This window comes from Bos grunniens, chromosome 6 (genome assembly GCF_055505025.1).
Source record: "Bos grunniens cultivar Pamir isolate PY7600 chromosome 6, Bosgru_T2T1.0, whole genome shotgun sequence".
In the NCBI taxonomy this organism is placed as follows: Eukaryota; Metazoa; Chordata; class Mammalia; order Artiodactyla; family Bovidae; genus Bos; species Bos grunniens.
The window spans coordinates 109,699,487-109,714,554 of NC_141170.1; the positions used below are offsets into that span (position 1 = coordinate 109,699,487).

Below are 15,068 nucleotides of genomic sequence, written 5' to 3' on the forward strand. Positions count from 1 at the left end.
GCAGGACAAGTGTCACCCAAACTGGGGTAGGGTTGGTGATGGCATGGGCACATGAGACAGCTCCAGGAGGAGCCCTCCCTAGTGTCCATGGAGGCAGGAGCCTGTGCCTGAGGAAAGAACTTCAGTGGCAACCCCGGCCTTTGCACATCACTCAGTAATGGCACTTTGCTTCTGTGGTGGTCCAGGCTTCTTCCACAAGCATTTCCACTTGTGGAACTCCTCATCTCCATCCCCTCAGGCTGTCTCCTCACAGCCAACAGTGGTCCCTTCCCTGGGTCTGTGTTCCCACCCCCACGGTCCAGCATCCAGCCCTGATCTGCACTCATGGACTCATGTCTCAAGCTGGGGCACATGAGGCTGTGGCATGAACCGCCTGTGTAGGTGTCATTCTGTGCTGCCTGTCCCCAAGGCTCGTCCTCTGTCCCCAGTGATCTCCTTACTGGTGAGGGGGCTTCCCCAGATGCAGGAGCCACTCCTCACCTTCAGTTCCTCTCCAGGGGTGCAGGTCCTATCCAACTTACTCTCCTCTCTTTCCTCCTTTTTTACTTTGGTCTTACTCAGTTCTGTGGGGATTTTCTTGTCCTTCTAGGTGTCCGAGGTCCTCTGCTTGTGTTCAGTGGGTGCCCTGTAGAATTGTTCCGTTTATAGATGTACTCTTGATGTGTTTGTGGGGAGAGAGGAACTCCACATCCTCCTATTCCTATGCCATCTTGAAAAGTCCACAATCAGGTGCTTAATAAGAGGCATTTCTTTGAAAACAAAAGAAAAACAAAGGTTAATGATTGGAGCAAATTATAACCCCAGTTTCTGAGTTCTGAGGGAAGCCAGATGTCTTGCTTGATGACATCTTCAGATGGAGTAAGTGGCAATCTGACAGATTTATTTTTCTGGTTTGCAATTTGAATGTCTCTGGTGATCTTTTTGAGTGGCCCACACAGCAACAGGCAGAAAGGTTGTCCACAAAGGTGCTGTGATTTCTGTGAAGTGCATATGAAGTTGTTCACATTCATTTTGCAGGGCCTTAGCAAAAGGGAAATTTTGTTCTCTGTGATTCTAGGTTATAAGGGTAGTTGTAAGTTGAAACATTACCGTGGAGAGTTGTAGCTAGATATTGGAGGAAACTAGAAGAACTCAGGATCCAGTCCATTTTGCACATAGATTAAAAAACTTGAAAGGCAAAAAAAAAAAGAAAAAAAAAAAACTTGAAAGGCAATTGCTACTGCTAAGTCACTTCAGTCATGTCTGACTCTGTGCGACCCCATAGACGGCAGCCCACCAGGCTTCCCTGTCCCTGGGATTCTCCAGGCAAGAACACTGGAATGGGTTGCCATTTCCTTGTCCAATGCGTGAAAGTGAAAAGTGAGAGTGAAGTCACTCAGTTGTGTCCGACTCTTAGCGACCACATGGACTGCAGCCCACCAGGCTCCTCTGTCCATGGGATTCTCCAGGCAAGAGTACTGGAGTGGGGTGCCATTGTCTTCTCCGAAAGGCAATTAATAGGACTAAAATTTGCTATCCACAAAGTTGTGCTAATGAAACATAACTTTTTCTATTATCACTTTCATTTTTACCAAAGGTAATTATAATAAAACTAATTTGATTGCATTAAGGTTGACATGACTATTTGTGTAAGTACAGCAAGAATAATGGTTTATAAGCTCTTCTAAGTTTGCTTTGCTAGAATCTTTATAAGGAATCTCAGACTGGACTTTTAAAAGCCTCTTGAAGCTAGGAAAACAATTCAAAAATCACTATTAGACTTTACCTGCAATACCTATAAATTTTGATAAATTTCACTTTTCTCAGGGTCCCCAAAATTTTCTGTTTCCTACACCTGCCAGAACATAACTTTCTTTACCTTGTAAGGCTGTTGGCAACCTTGTAAGCAAGGTATTAGACTGTGTGCCTTTTTTCCCAAGGGACTTTATTGGCTCCACAAAGTCAACGTTAGTTTCTTAGGATTGTCTTATAATATTAGATTCTGTGTACATCATTCTCAAATTGGACATTCCAGTCAAAACCTTGGTAACATAGTCAATATTTCCCATTGTGTCTTGGAGAACAGAGTTTGTTTTGTTTTGTTTTGTTTTTTACTGAATTTATAAAAATAATTATTTGCTATGAAAATAAGAATACCCACTAAATTTTTGAATGATGAAATATGAAATAAAAGTAATTGTTTGTTAACCCAAAATATGCTTTAACAAGTTGCTATAAGTCATAGATAGCCTAAGATAAAAGATTTTCTTAAATCTGAAAAAACAGTGAAAAACCAGTGATATTTTAATTAAAGTGTCATAAAAATTATAATCATCATTGATTCACTCAGTCCTGTGGAATTCTTATTTTGATATTTTGTTAGTTTTATAAAAGCATCAGTTTATATATTAGAGCTCTGTAAATTCTTTCCTACTCCAGTACTCTTGCCTGGAAAATCCCATGGACAGAGGAGCCGGGTAGGCTGCAGTCCATGGGGTCGCTAAGAGTCGCACACGGCTGAGTGACTTCACTTTCACTTTTCACTTTCATTCATTGGAGGAGGAAATGGCAACCCACTCCAGTGTTCTTGCCTGGAGAATCCCAGGGACGGCAGGGCCTGGTGGGCTGCCATCTATGGGGTCGCAAAGAGTTGGACACGACTGAAGTGACTTAGCAGCAGCAGCAGCAAATTCTTACCCAGTTCAAAAATAAAATATGAAAGTTATCAGAAACCTCTTTTTGTCAGTCTTTTTTGTCAATTTCTTTGAAGATAAAGAAATATTGCAAAAGCAACAGGGTAAAACAGTAGCTTTTCTTAAATGACAAGCACGTTTAAAAGGCCAAGTTTAAAGAACTGATAAGAGTTCATGATAAAGCAGTTGAAAAGGTAATTTGGTTATTTCTATGACAAATATGTTAGGATAAGTAAAATTACAACTGAATTTTATAAAACTTCTAAATTAATTACATATATCCATGTCTTGGTGGCTCAGAGGGTAAAGAATCTGCCTGCAGTGCAGGAGACCCAGTTTTAGACCCTGAGTTGGGAAGATCCCCTGGAGAAGGGGATGGCTATCCATTTCAGTATTCTTGCCTGGAGAATTCTATGGACAGAGGAACCTGAGGGCTATAGTCCACGGGATCACAAAGAGTCAGACATGACTGAGCAATTAATACACACACACATATAAATATAACCTAAAAAGTTTAGTGTCACTTTCTATTTGACAATATTTCTTATGTAATTTATCACATCAAATAGACATAATTAGTTTTTTGCCTCTTTTTATGAGAAGAAAGAACATTCTTCTGAGATGTTACAGCATAGCCCTGAAATTGTTATTGTTGTTTAGTTGCCAAGTCATATCTGACTCCTTGTGACCCCATGGACTGTAGTCTGCCAGGCTCCTCTGTCCATGGAATTTCCCAGGCAAGAATACTGGGGTGGGTTGCCATTCCCTTCTCCAGGGCATCTTCCCAACCCAGGGATCGAACCCACACCTCTTGCATTGGCAGGCAGATTCTTTACCACTGAGCCACCAGGGAAGCCAATCTCAAAGTTAGTTCTAGTTTTAAGACTATTTAGAATCTGTTTATTGAAGACTTGTCAAATATTAAAAAAAATTTGAAATCTTGACTAAATAATATCAAAAATCATTATAAATAATATCTATTTCATAAAAATAACAAAAGCAAATACAAATGTGTTGTATGGTTGTGAGTAGAACTTAGGTCTTGTAATATTGAGAGTATATGATTTTCTTAAGTTGTTAAAAACAGTAGGTTCAAATGAACTTGCTTATGCTAAGACCCATGTCACAAATTGAAGGCTCAATTACAGTTTTGTTCCTTCCAAAAATGAAATCTTAAATCAACTGGGAATTGTCTGATCAGCACTAGTTAGCATGATACACTCCTGCCATCAACTACCAGAAAGTAACTTCAGAATAAACATACTTTTTGTCTAGTGTAATTTCCTTGTTTCTATATAAAGTCTTATTTTGAACAACTCCTTGGAGTGCCTTTCTGCCTTCTATATTGTTTGCTTCCAATTTTAATCATTTTGCTCAAATAAAGTTTTAAAATGTTTAATAAATCTCAGCTTATATTTTAACATAGTAACCAAAGACTTAATAAAGTCAACATGAAACATAGGATATTGTTTTAATTGAAAAAGACTTTAAATTGAAGTATGCCTACAATGCGGGAGACCTGGGTTCAATCCCTGGGTCAGGAAGATCTCCTGGAGAAAGAAATGGCAACCCACTCCAGTATTGTTGCCTGGAAAATCCCATGGAAGGAGGAGCCTGGTGGGCTACAGTCCATGGGGTCACAAAGAGTTGGACACGACTGAGTGACTTCACTTTTTTTTTCACTAAATTTCTGTTCTTCTAAAAACTTGATTTGCAAAATGAAGACAGTTGCTTTTAATTTCTGAAAGAACTGGATTGCAGTCTGATTGACATCAAGGAACGTATCTGCCCATCCAACCATATTTTCTTCAATTTGCTTCTTTATATCAGGAGATGACTTCAAATTAAGATGGAAATCAAAAGATTCCTATGCTATAGGGTTTAATGCAACATCCCTTTGTAAAGTCTGTAAAAGTGCTATAAATGTTCTCTGTACAATTCAAACTGATAAATTCACCTTTGCGAGAAAAGCCTCGGCTGTTGCTTCCATTAGCTCCTGAACATCGTCATCCAACTTATCCATTTCCTGATCATTTAATAGGAGAGCCTGGGAGAAATTTTGGTCATCTCTTTCCTCTTTCAGGGAGATTTTCCCCAGGGTACTTGGTTTGTCTGATCAATACAGTATAATCATTGGTGAGGACATCTCTAAGCAGTCAGTCAGGGTCCCTATGAGTAGAATTTTTGATGTCCACTGATCTTTATAACTTCTCTCTAAATTAGGTAGGATCTTCCTAAAGTGGAGGCAAAGGGCTTTGTAATTTCTTTTAAAGCAGTCCCTAAGGATAGCCACTATACTCTTTTGTATTCTTTTTTCAATTTGGTCTTTCCATGGGTGCCCATTAGAAAGTTGTTTAGAATGAGAACTCTAAAATTTTTTCAAAAATGGAATTTTCCCCAATTCAAAGCCTATATGGCTACCGGCAAGTAGGATCTTCAATGGTGTATTTTGTCTCAGTGATCACTTAAAGAATAAGCCTATTTATGGCTTAAACATGTATGCAAGAGGCATCCCCAAGGAGGATATAATACATACAACCCTATGAGATCTAGAAAGTTCATTCCCAGTTTTAACCTATGAAAGCAAAGACCTTTGGTGTCACAGGATGTAAGTATGGTGTTAGTTAAAAACAAACAAAATCAGTGTCTTTGGTTTCCTACAAGAATGTGAGATGCTGCCAGTTAAGACCCAGTCATGTACGACACCAGGCAGGCACTATTGGAATGGGACTTTCTCATCACTAATGGGGCAATGAAGTCTAAGATAAAAAAAGGCTGCTTATGGACTGTGACCCCTTGATACAAATTCCCCTGGGAGATGGCACAGTTGGACAAAGAGAATAGAATGTTGCTTGTTAATTCATTGTCTTCAGCGCACAGCATGTTCAGCTGGCTGCCACTTATGAGCAAACACTTGCACATCCTGTGGCTAGCAGAAGCCAGAGAGATGATTCTCAGTGGTCACAGAGCCAAGTTCTCAAGACATGGAATGTGATGAAAGGAAAACCTCATCATGCATGGCTCAGATAGTAAAGAATCTGCCTGCAATTTGGGCAACCTGGGTTTGATCCTTTGGTTGGGAAGATTCCCTCGAGAAGGAAATGGCTACCCCTTCCAGTATTTTTGTCTAGAGGATTCCATGGGCAGAGGAGCCTAGCTTGCTACATTCCATGAGATCACAAAGATTCAGACACGACTGATCAACTAACACCTTCTTTTACTTTTTCTTTTCTTTTTATGACAGATGACACAGAAGACAAATGAAAACAGTGACCATCTCTAGGAAAGGGATCAATAGAAGACAAGAGTTCTTATGGCAAAATCTTTACCAGAGTTGCTATACACAAGAAATTACTTTACACAAATATTTTCTTCTAAGAACCTCAATTTAGAAAGAAAGGAACAAGAAATTTTTACATTCCCCTCTCATCTGTCATTACAGAGAGGAATCTAGTAGAGCTAACTCGGATAAGAAGTCTTACCCTTTGTTGGCTTCTGCCAGCTTTTCAGAATCCCTTCTGCAGGCTCCAAATTGAATATGGTGTCTCTAATGGTCCCATTGTGGGTTGTCAAGCTGTTAGGGAGGCAAAATGATTTTTACTCTTAAAGTTCTTGTGAGGGACCCCATAATAAAAAGATGGAAGGATAGGAGAAAAATAAGCAAAGATTCAATAAGTTGTATAGCTTCTGTATACATGGCGGATACACAGAAAAAGTTAATAACTTCCTGAAAAGGTCCAAGCCATCCCCTAACTGCTACTGCTAAGTCACTTCAGTCGTGTCCAACTCTGTGTGACCCCATAGACGGCAGCCACCAGGCTCCCCTGTCCCTGGGATTCTCCAGGTAAGAACACTGGAGTGGGTTGCCATTTCCTTCTCCAATGCATGAAAATGAAAAGTGAAAGTGAAGTTGCTCAGTCGTATCTGACTCTTAGCGACCCCATGGACTTCAGCCTTCCAGGCTCCTCCATCCATGGGATTTTCCAGGCAAAATACTGGAGTGGGGGTGCCATTGCCTTCTCCGATACCCTAACTACCACCTCAAATTAAAGACAAGAGAAAGATGTTGAAAAAGACCAAAATTCTGTAACTGTCTATGGTGATAGAGGTTAACTAGATTTCTTGCAGTGATAATTTTACAATATATATAAGTACTGAGTTATATTGTACACCTGAAACTAATAAAATGTTGTATATCAGTTGAGTTCAGTTCAGTCACTCAGTCATGTCTGACTCTTTGTGACCCCATGGATTGCAGCATGCCAGGCCTCTCTGTCCATCACCAACTACCGCAGTTTACTCAAACTCATGTCCATTGAGTCGGTGATACCATCTAACTATCTCATCCTCTGTCATCCCCTTCTCCTCCCACCTTCAATTGTTCCCAGCATCAGGGTCTTTTCAAATGAGTCAGTTCTTCACATCAGGTGGATAAAGTATTGGAGTTTCAGCTTCAGCATCAGTTCTTCCAATGAATATTCAGGACTGACTTCCTTCAGGATGGATTGGTTGGATCTCCTTGCAGTTCAAGGGACTCTCAAGAGTCTTCTTCAACACCACAGTTCAAAAGCATCAATTATTTTGCACTCAGCTTTCTTTGTAGTACAACTGTCACATCCACACATGACCACTGGAAAAATCATAGATTTGACTAGATGGACCTTTGTTTGCAAAGTAATGTCTCTGCTTTTTAATATGCTGTCTAGGTTGGTCATAACTTTTCTTCCAAGGAACAATTATCTTTTAGTTTCATGGCTGCAGTCACCATCTGCAGTGATTTTGGAACCCCCCAAAATAAAGTCATCCACTGTTTCCACTGTTTCCCCGTGTATTTGCCATGAAGTGATGGGACCAGATGCCGTGATCTTAGTTTTCTGAATGTTGAGTTCTAAGTCAACTTTTTCACTCTCCTCTTTCACTTTCATCAAGAGGCTGTTTAGTTCTTCTTCCCTTTCTGCCCTAAGGGTGGTGCCATCTGCATATCTGAAGTTATTGACATTTCTCCTGGCAATCTTGATTCCAGCTTGTGCTTCTTCCATCCCAGCATTTCTCATGATGTACTCTGCATATAAGTTAAATAAGCAGTGTGACAATATACAGCCTTGACATACTCCTTTCCCTATTTGGAACCAGTCTGTTGTTCCATGTCCAGTTCTAACTGTTGTTTCCTGACCTGCATACAGATTTCTCAAGAGGCATGTCAGGTGGTCTGGCATTTCCATCTCTTTACGAATTTTCCACAGTTTTTTGTGATCCACACAGTCAAGGCTTTGGCATAGTCAATAAAGCAGAAGTAGATGTTTTTCTGGAATTCTTTTGCTTTTTCAATGATCCAACAGATCTTGGCAATTTGATCTCTAGTTCTGCCTTTTCTAAATCCATCTTGAACCTATGAAAGTTCACAGTTCACGTACTGTTGTAGCCTGACTTGAAGAATTTTGAGCATAACTTTATTTATTTATTTATTTATTATTTTTTTTTTTGAGCATAACTTTACTACCATGTGAGATGAGTGCAATTGTGTGGTAGTTTGAGCATTCTTTGGCATTGCCTTTCTTTGGGATAGGAATGAAAACTGACCCTTTCCAGTCCTGTGGCCAGTGCTGAGTTTTCCAAATTTGTTGGCATATTGAGTGCAGCATCATCTTTTAAGATTTGAAATAGCTCAACTGGAATTCCAGCACCTCCACTATCTTTGTTCATAGTGATGCTTCCTAAGGCCCATTTTACTTTGCATTCCAGGATGTCTGGCTCTAGGTGAGTGATCATACCATTATGATTATCTGGGTCGTGAAGATCTTTGTATGTCCATTATACCTCAGTTTTGAGTAGGTGAGAGCCAGTTATACGAGTAAATGAGAAGCACAGTAAACAGCGTATGCTTATCATGCTGATTTAAGTACATGCCTTCTCCATTGATTAGAGTGCCTAGAGTTTTAGTGATTCTCCTCTTTCTGGTTCAGAGAAGATTACTGTTGTTCAGTCCCTAAGTCATGTCTGACTTTTTGTGACCCCATGGACTGTAGCATGCCAAGCTTCTCTGTCCTTCACTATCTGCTGGAGTTTGCTCAAATTCATGTCCAATGAGTTGATAATGCAATCTAACCATCTCATCCTGTCACCCTCTTCCCCTTTTGCCTTCATTCTCTACCCGCATCAGGGTCTTTTCCAAAGAGTTGTTTTTTCACATCAGGTGGCCAGAGTATTAGAACTTCAGTAACAGTTCTCTCAATGAATATTCAGGCTTGACTGCTTTTAGGATTGAGTACAGAGAGGGAGATGCTTCTATATTCATAAGGGATATCTACAAATAGAGATTTTCTTTATAAATGTAGTTGCTCCTTACACAGAATAACTTATACTCTCTTTTCAGAGTTTTCCTGTGTCTACTGTTTCTTGAAAATAACAAGCTCAAAATATTCTCTATGCCATAGAAACATTTTGGGTTGGCAAATTTTGCTCTCCTTCATATATTTAGAATAATCAGTTGAAAGATGAAGACATTTAATGATTACATTTGATAGGAGTCCATTTTATATAACAGATTTAAATGGAACAATTAAATGATTATTTACAGCTTTATTTTGGGGTTACTGAAGTGTAGTTCAGGTGTTTGTTTATAGTCTACATTTTTTTAAACAAAAGAAGGACATGATGGACTCTATTCCCTAAAGAATTAAATATGAGAGTTTTTGAGGTGCTTCTCAAGTCTTAAAAATATCATTATTTGAGTTAACAACTCAAGAGAGATGCACCGACTGTATGTAATTGTGTGTGCTTGTATTTATGGGAGTCATTATCCATTTGAAGGATGAGCTTTTAATTGCTCATGGGTGAAATCCTGAAAGAATGAAAGATGAAGGTAAAATAGCCACATGAGAAGACAGCAGTACTGAAGAGAAGAGTATAGGGAAAATCTACAAGTAAAATGGGAAATACCAGAACTTGAAATATAGGATAGAGTGATTCACCCAGGTGTTGGTTAACATATATTCTTATTCAGTTTTAAAAATGGGAACATTAATGTGAGGATATGGCATATATTTCTATTTACTGAGATAGATATAATTATGATAATTCCTATGTAAAATCTCTTCTAGAATTTTTAAAAGAAATTTTGATTCAGAAATATATCAAAATAGTTATATTTGATGCAAAACATACGGGCATTGCATGATATTTAATTCAAGGCATCTGGTTATTAATTAAAATAAAATGTTTCTATTAGCAGATTTGATTCAAGAGTTAGTTGTGTTTCATATTTAAAACATATGGTTTTATATGTATCTGGCACTATGAATGCTTGTGGTAAATGTATACTTTAAAAATAATTTTGAGGAGTTAAATACATTTTTAATTTGTACTTTACCAATCTTTCCTACCATCTGGAGGACAATTTTGATTTTTTTTAAGTTGTGGTAAAAACAATTAACATGAGATCACATTAACATGTATACATGGGTCTATTTCTTTATAAACAAAATAAAGTTTATTTCTTTATTTTGTCACATTGGTCTCTCTATGTGTGTATAATATCTACACACACATACACATGCATATCTGTTTTAAGTAAATAATATACTATTTTGATTACTGTAACTCTGTAATATGTTTTAGAATTAGGAAGTGTGAGGCCTTCAACTTTGTTCTTTCTCAAGACTATTTTGGCTACTGAGTTTTCAAAGATTCCTAAAGAATTTTAGAATGGATTTTTCTGTTGCTAAAAAGAAAAAGTTAAAGTGACTATTCTATGCAAAATTATCGGCAGAATCAAAGAAATCTCCACCAAATGCCAATGCATTTTTTAAGGGTTTTCTCCATAGATTATGTCATCTCTGAACAGAAAAAGTTTAATTCTTTTCCAGTTTGGATACATTTTATTTCTTGGTACTGCCTAATTTCTCTTGTTGGGAATTCTCATAGTAGATGAAATAGAACTGGCAAGAGTGATCATCCTTGTCTTGTTTCTGATCTTAGACAAAAACCTTCGAGTGTTTCACCATTGAGTATTGTGTTAGCTATGAGATATTCATATTGGAAATATTCATTATGTTGAGGTCATTTTCTTCAATCATATTTTGTTGTGTGTTTTTATTCTGAAAGTGCTGAACTCTAATACATTTTCTGTGTCAATTTAAATGCTCTTACTATCTTGTCTTTTGTTCTGTTCATGTGGTATATTACATGTATTGATTTTTACATGTTGAATTACCTTGCATCCCAGGAATAAATCCTTCTTGGTTATGGTGTATAATCCTTTTAATGTGCTATAGAATTTGGCTTGCTTGTGTTTTTATGGGGGATTTTTGCATATCCATATAAGCATTCGCATCAATGCTTATTAAGCTATTGGTCTGTAATCTTTTCTTGTGGTGTCTTTGTCTGGTTATGGTATCAGGATAATACTGAACTCATAAAAAAGAGTGAAAAATGTTCCCTCATTTTCAGCTTTTTGGAAGAGTTTGAGAAGGGTTGGGACTATTTCTGTATGTTTTATAGAATTCTTCACTGATGTTATCTATTTTGCTCTGGGCTTTCCTTTGTTGGGAAGTTTTCACTTTACTGATTCAATCTCCCTACTTGTAATTCTACCTAGACTTTCTTTTTCTTCATCATTCAACCTTGGTGAAAGTGTTAGTTGCTCACTCCTGTCTGACTCTTTGTGACCCTTATGGACTGTAACCCACCAGGCGTCTCTGTCCATGGAATTCTCCAGGCAGGAGTACTGGAGTGGGTAGCCATTCCCTTATCAAGGGGATCTTCTCAACTCAGGGATTGAACCTGGGTTTCCTGCATTGCAGGCAGATTCTTTATCTGAGCCACCAGGGAAGCTTTTGATTACTTATTCAGTTTCCCTACTTATAATTCTGCTGAGACTTTCTTATTCTTCATCATTCAGTCTTGGTGGAGTGGGGTGTTAGTTACTCGTTCATGTCTGACTCTTTGTGACCCCGTGCCCTGTAGCCCACCAGGCTTATTTTATCCATGGGATTTTTCCAGGCAGGAATACTGAAGTGGATTACCATCCATTTTTTTCTGTGTTATCCAATTAGATGACATATAATTGTTCATAGTCATTTTGTAATTTTATTTCTAAGGCATCCATTGTAATGCCTCATCTTTAATTTCTGATTTCAGTTGTCTTTATTTTTATTACTTAGCCAGCTAAAGGCTGATTAATTCTGATTTTTTTCTCAAAAGAATCAACTCTTAGTTTTACTGATATTTTTCCTTCTGTTTCTCTATTCTCTATTTTAATTATATCTACTCAAATCTGTATTATTTCCTTCCTCTGCTAAATTCAGATTTAGGTTTTTGTGTGTGTGTGTGTGTTTTTTGTTTCTTGAGATGTACATTTTGGTTATGATTTGAGATACTTTCTGTTTTCTAAATGCAAACATTTACTATTATAAATTTCTCTTATTACTGCTTTCATTACTTGCCATATATTTTGGTATGCTGTTCATTTTCATATATCTCAAGATATTTTCTAATTGCTTTTTGATTTCTTATTTGACCCAATGGTGTTTAATTTCCATACATTTTTTTAAAATATAAATTTATTTATTTTAATTGGAGGTTAATTACTTTACAATATTGTATTTTGTTTTCCTTTTGTTATTGGTACCATTTCATTCCATTGTGGTTGGAGAAAGTACTTTGTGTAATCAGTTTTCTTAAATTTGGTAAGACATTTTTGTGTTCTAATCAGGCAGTGTCTTGCAAAATCTTATTATGCATTTAAGAATGTATATTCTGTTGTGGATGGAGTATTCTGTACATGCCCATTAGGTCCAATTGGTATAATATTGTTCAAGTCCTCTCTTTACTTCCTGACACTTTTACCTGGTTGTTCTATCCATTATTAAAAATGAGATATTGCAGTCTCCTAGTATTATTAGTATTATCCCCTGCTGCTGCTGCTGCTGCTAAGTCACTTCAGTCGTGTCCAACTCTGTGCGACCCCATAGACTGCAGCCCACCAGGCTCCCCCGTCCCTGGGATTCTCCAGGCAAGAACACTGGAGTGGGTTGCCATTTCCTTCTCCAATGCATGAAAGTGAAAAGTGAAAGTGAAAGTGAAGTCGTGTCTGACTCCCAGCGACCCCATGGACTGCAGCCTACCAGGCTCCTCTGACCGTGGGATTTTCCAGGCAAGAGTACTGGAGTGGGGTGCCATTGCCTTCTCCGTATTATCCCCTAGTGTGTGCTATATGTATGTCTGTGTTAGTAGTTCAGTCGTGTCCAACTCTGCAACCCCATGGACTATAGCCCACCAGACTCCTCTGTCTATGGGATTCTCCAGGCAAGAATACTGGAATGGGTTGCCATGCCCTCCTCCAGGGGATCTTCCCAACCCAGGGATCGAACCCAGGTCTCCTGCATTGTAGGTAGATTCCCTACCATTTAAGCCACTAGGGAAAACCCTAATACTTATTTCTCTTTACAGTCTGTCAATATTTGCTAAATATATTTGAGTGCATTGATGATAGATGAATATATATTTTAAATTGTCATGATTTTTGCATTCAACATGAAATAATGCTGTCTCTTGAGTCAGAAGTAGCTATTAACACATTGTTGTGCTGTTTCTCTTTATTTCTAAAAATTTATGCCACATAAAATCAATTTCATCTTATTAAAAACTGCTTGGCATGCCATAATACTAACTATACCAGAGCATCAGATACAATGTTGGTGTTGAACAAAGCATGCATCCGCAAAAGAATGAGATCGTTTTATTGAGAAAACAGTTGTTAGTTAGGATTTAACCTTCTGATCTTCATTCAGTATTGAATAAGCCTGAAAATTGTGAATGTAAAGATGTTGATGCCATTTTCTTAACAAAATAATTTACCATTCATGTAGATGAGAGATGAGAAATGCCAAAAGCCAGAGAAATAATACTTAGTGTACAACATGTTTTGTTGACATAGATAACACAAGTACATTTCTATGATCATGTGTGCTTACTCAGGTATCATATTTCAGAGATATAGCCAGGGTTTGAATATCCTAAACTTAAAATTTGGGGACCAAAGTATGTTTTTAGAAGATATAATTAAGAATAACATAATTCCTTAAAGCATAATTGTTGTGTAAATAGCTCAAGTACTAAGAATTCAAAATATGGCTTCCAATATTTGATGATTTGTTTTATTCCATCAAAAAGATAAAGTCATGGTTGTGGTTGTTTTAATCAACTTTCAAATGTTTCAATATGTATGAAGAAATAAATTACAGAGTTCTATTTAAAAAATAGGAGAATCCATTTGCCCACTGACTCTGAGAATGAAAAATGCAGTTTCAACTCAAGAGTAATAGTTTAGCTTCTAAGATGCTGAAAGTAATCTTCAATAAGAAACTGCTCCATAATTTCTGTATTCATATTCAGTTTACAGACATATAGTTTATGACTTTTCAAACGCTTTCCAGCATTCTTATGGCACAAATAATAAGTTATAATATTCTAATAGAAATAATTGTTGAGAAAAAAGTTAATGGTTGGAGAGTCTCTTGGGTCTTTTTAAATGTCACAAACCAGATTTACTTGTCTGCTGAAGGACTGCAAACAAATCTATTCCTCCTACTTATATAATAGGCTTTATTTTTAAATGATTTGAACCTTTATAAATTTCATAAAATTATTAGCCTAGGGGGAACATGAATTCCAGTTGAGTGCTCTATGGATGCCAGAGCTAAGGAATTAATGAATTACTTTTGTGAATTACATTACTTGAGGATAACAGGTGTCATATTTCTCATCTTGCAAAATATACTGATAATGGTATATTTTTAGCATATGATACTTTTGAAATGCTTGAATAAATCTACCTGAAATGACTAGAAATCTAAAAAAGTGATGAAACACTGAGACATTTCTCCAAAAATCTAAATAAAATAATACTTCAGTAAAATGTTAATTTCCATAGACAGAAGGTTAGTCTATGTCTTGCACAGGGAAAGAAAGTTTTCAACTAGCTTTAGGTGAAGTTGGTAAATGTAAGTGTCAAACTGAAGCAGATATAGAAAGACAAGTGATACCATTATTTGTTGGAAATACATAATCTAATTTAGGCTAGCCTGAATGATGTTCCCAAAGGCTTATCTTTGTATAGGAAAAATGTCATAGTTGAAAAGGGAACACTTTAATTAAAAAAAAAATCAAATTGAGACATTAAAATCCCACATTAAAGACCCTCACTGCTAGAGACTGAGGCTCAGGTCAGTAAAGATTGCTGGCAGACAATGACTTTGGCATGCTCATGCCCACTTCTGACCAAGGCATTAAGCCAGCACATACCTTTTACTGGTGGAATTAGGAATCCACATCTTAGCAGTTTAACTAGTTATGACACCAGCAGGCACTGATTATACTCTGCATCCTCAGACGAAA

General features: G+C 37.3%; 1 long non-coding RNA gene across 1 annotated transcript in view; it reads left to right on the top strand.

Moving 5' to 3' along the window:
- LOC147371191 (uncharacterized) overlaps positions 1-6,871 on the top strand; it is an 84,765-nt gene extending 77,894 nt beyond the window's left edge. Inside the window, exon 4 of the long non-coding RNA XR_015166285.1 lies at positions 5,917-6,871. This is a non-coding gene — a long non-coding RNA (uncharacterized LOC147371191). The remainder of the gene's footprint in view (positions 1-5,916) is intronic.
- The last annotated feature ends 8,197 nt before the right edge of the window (positions 6,872-15,068 follow it).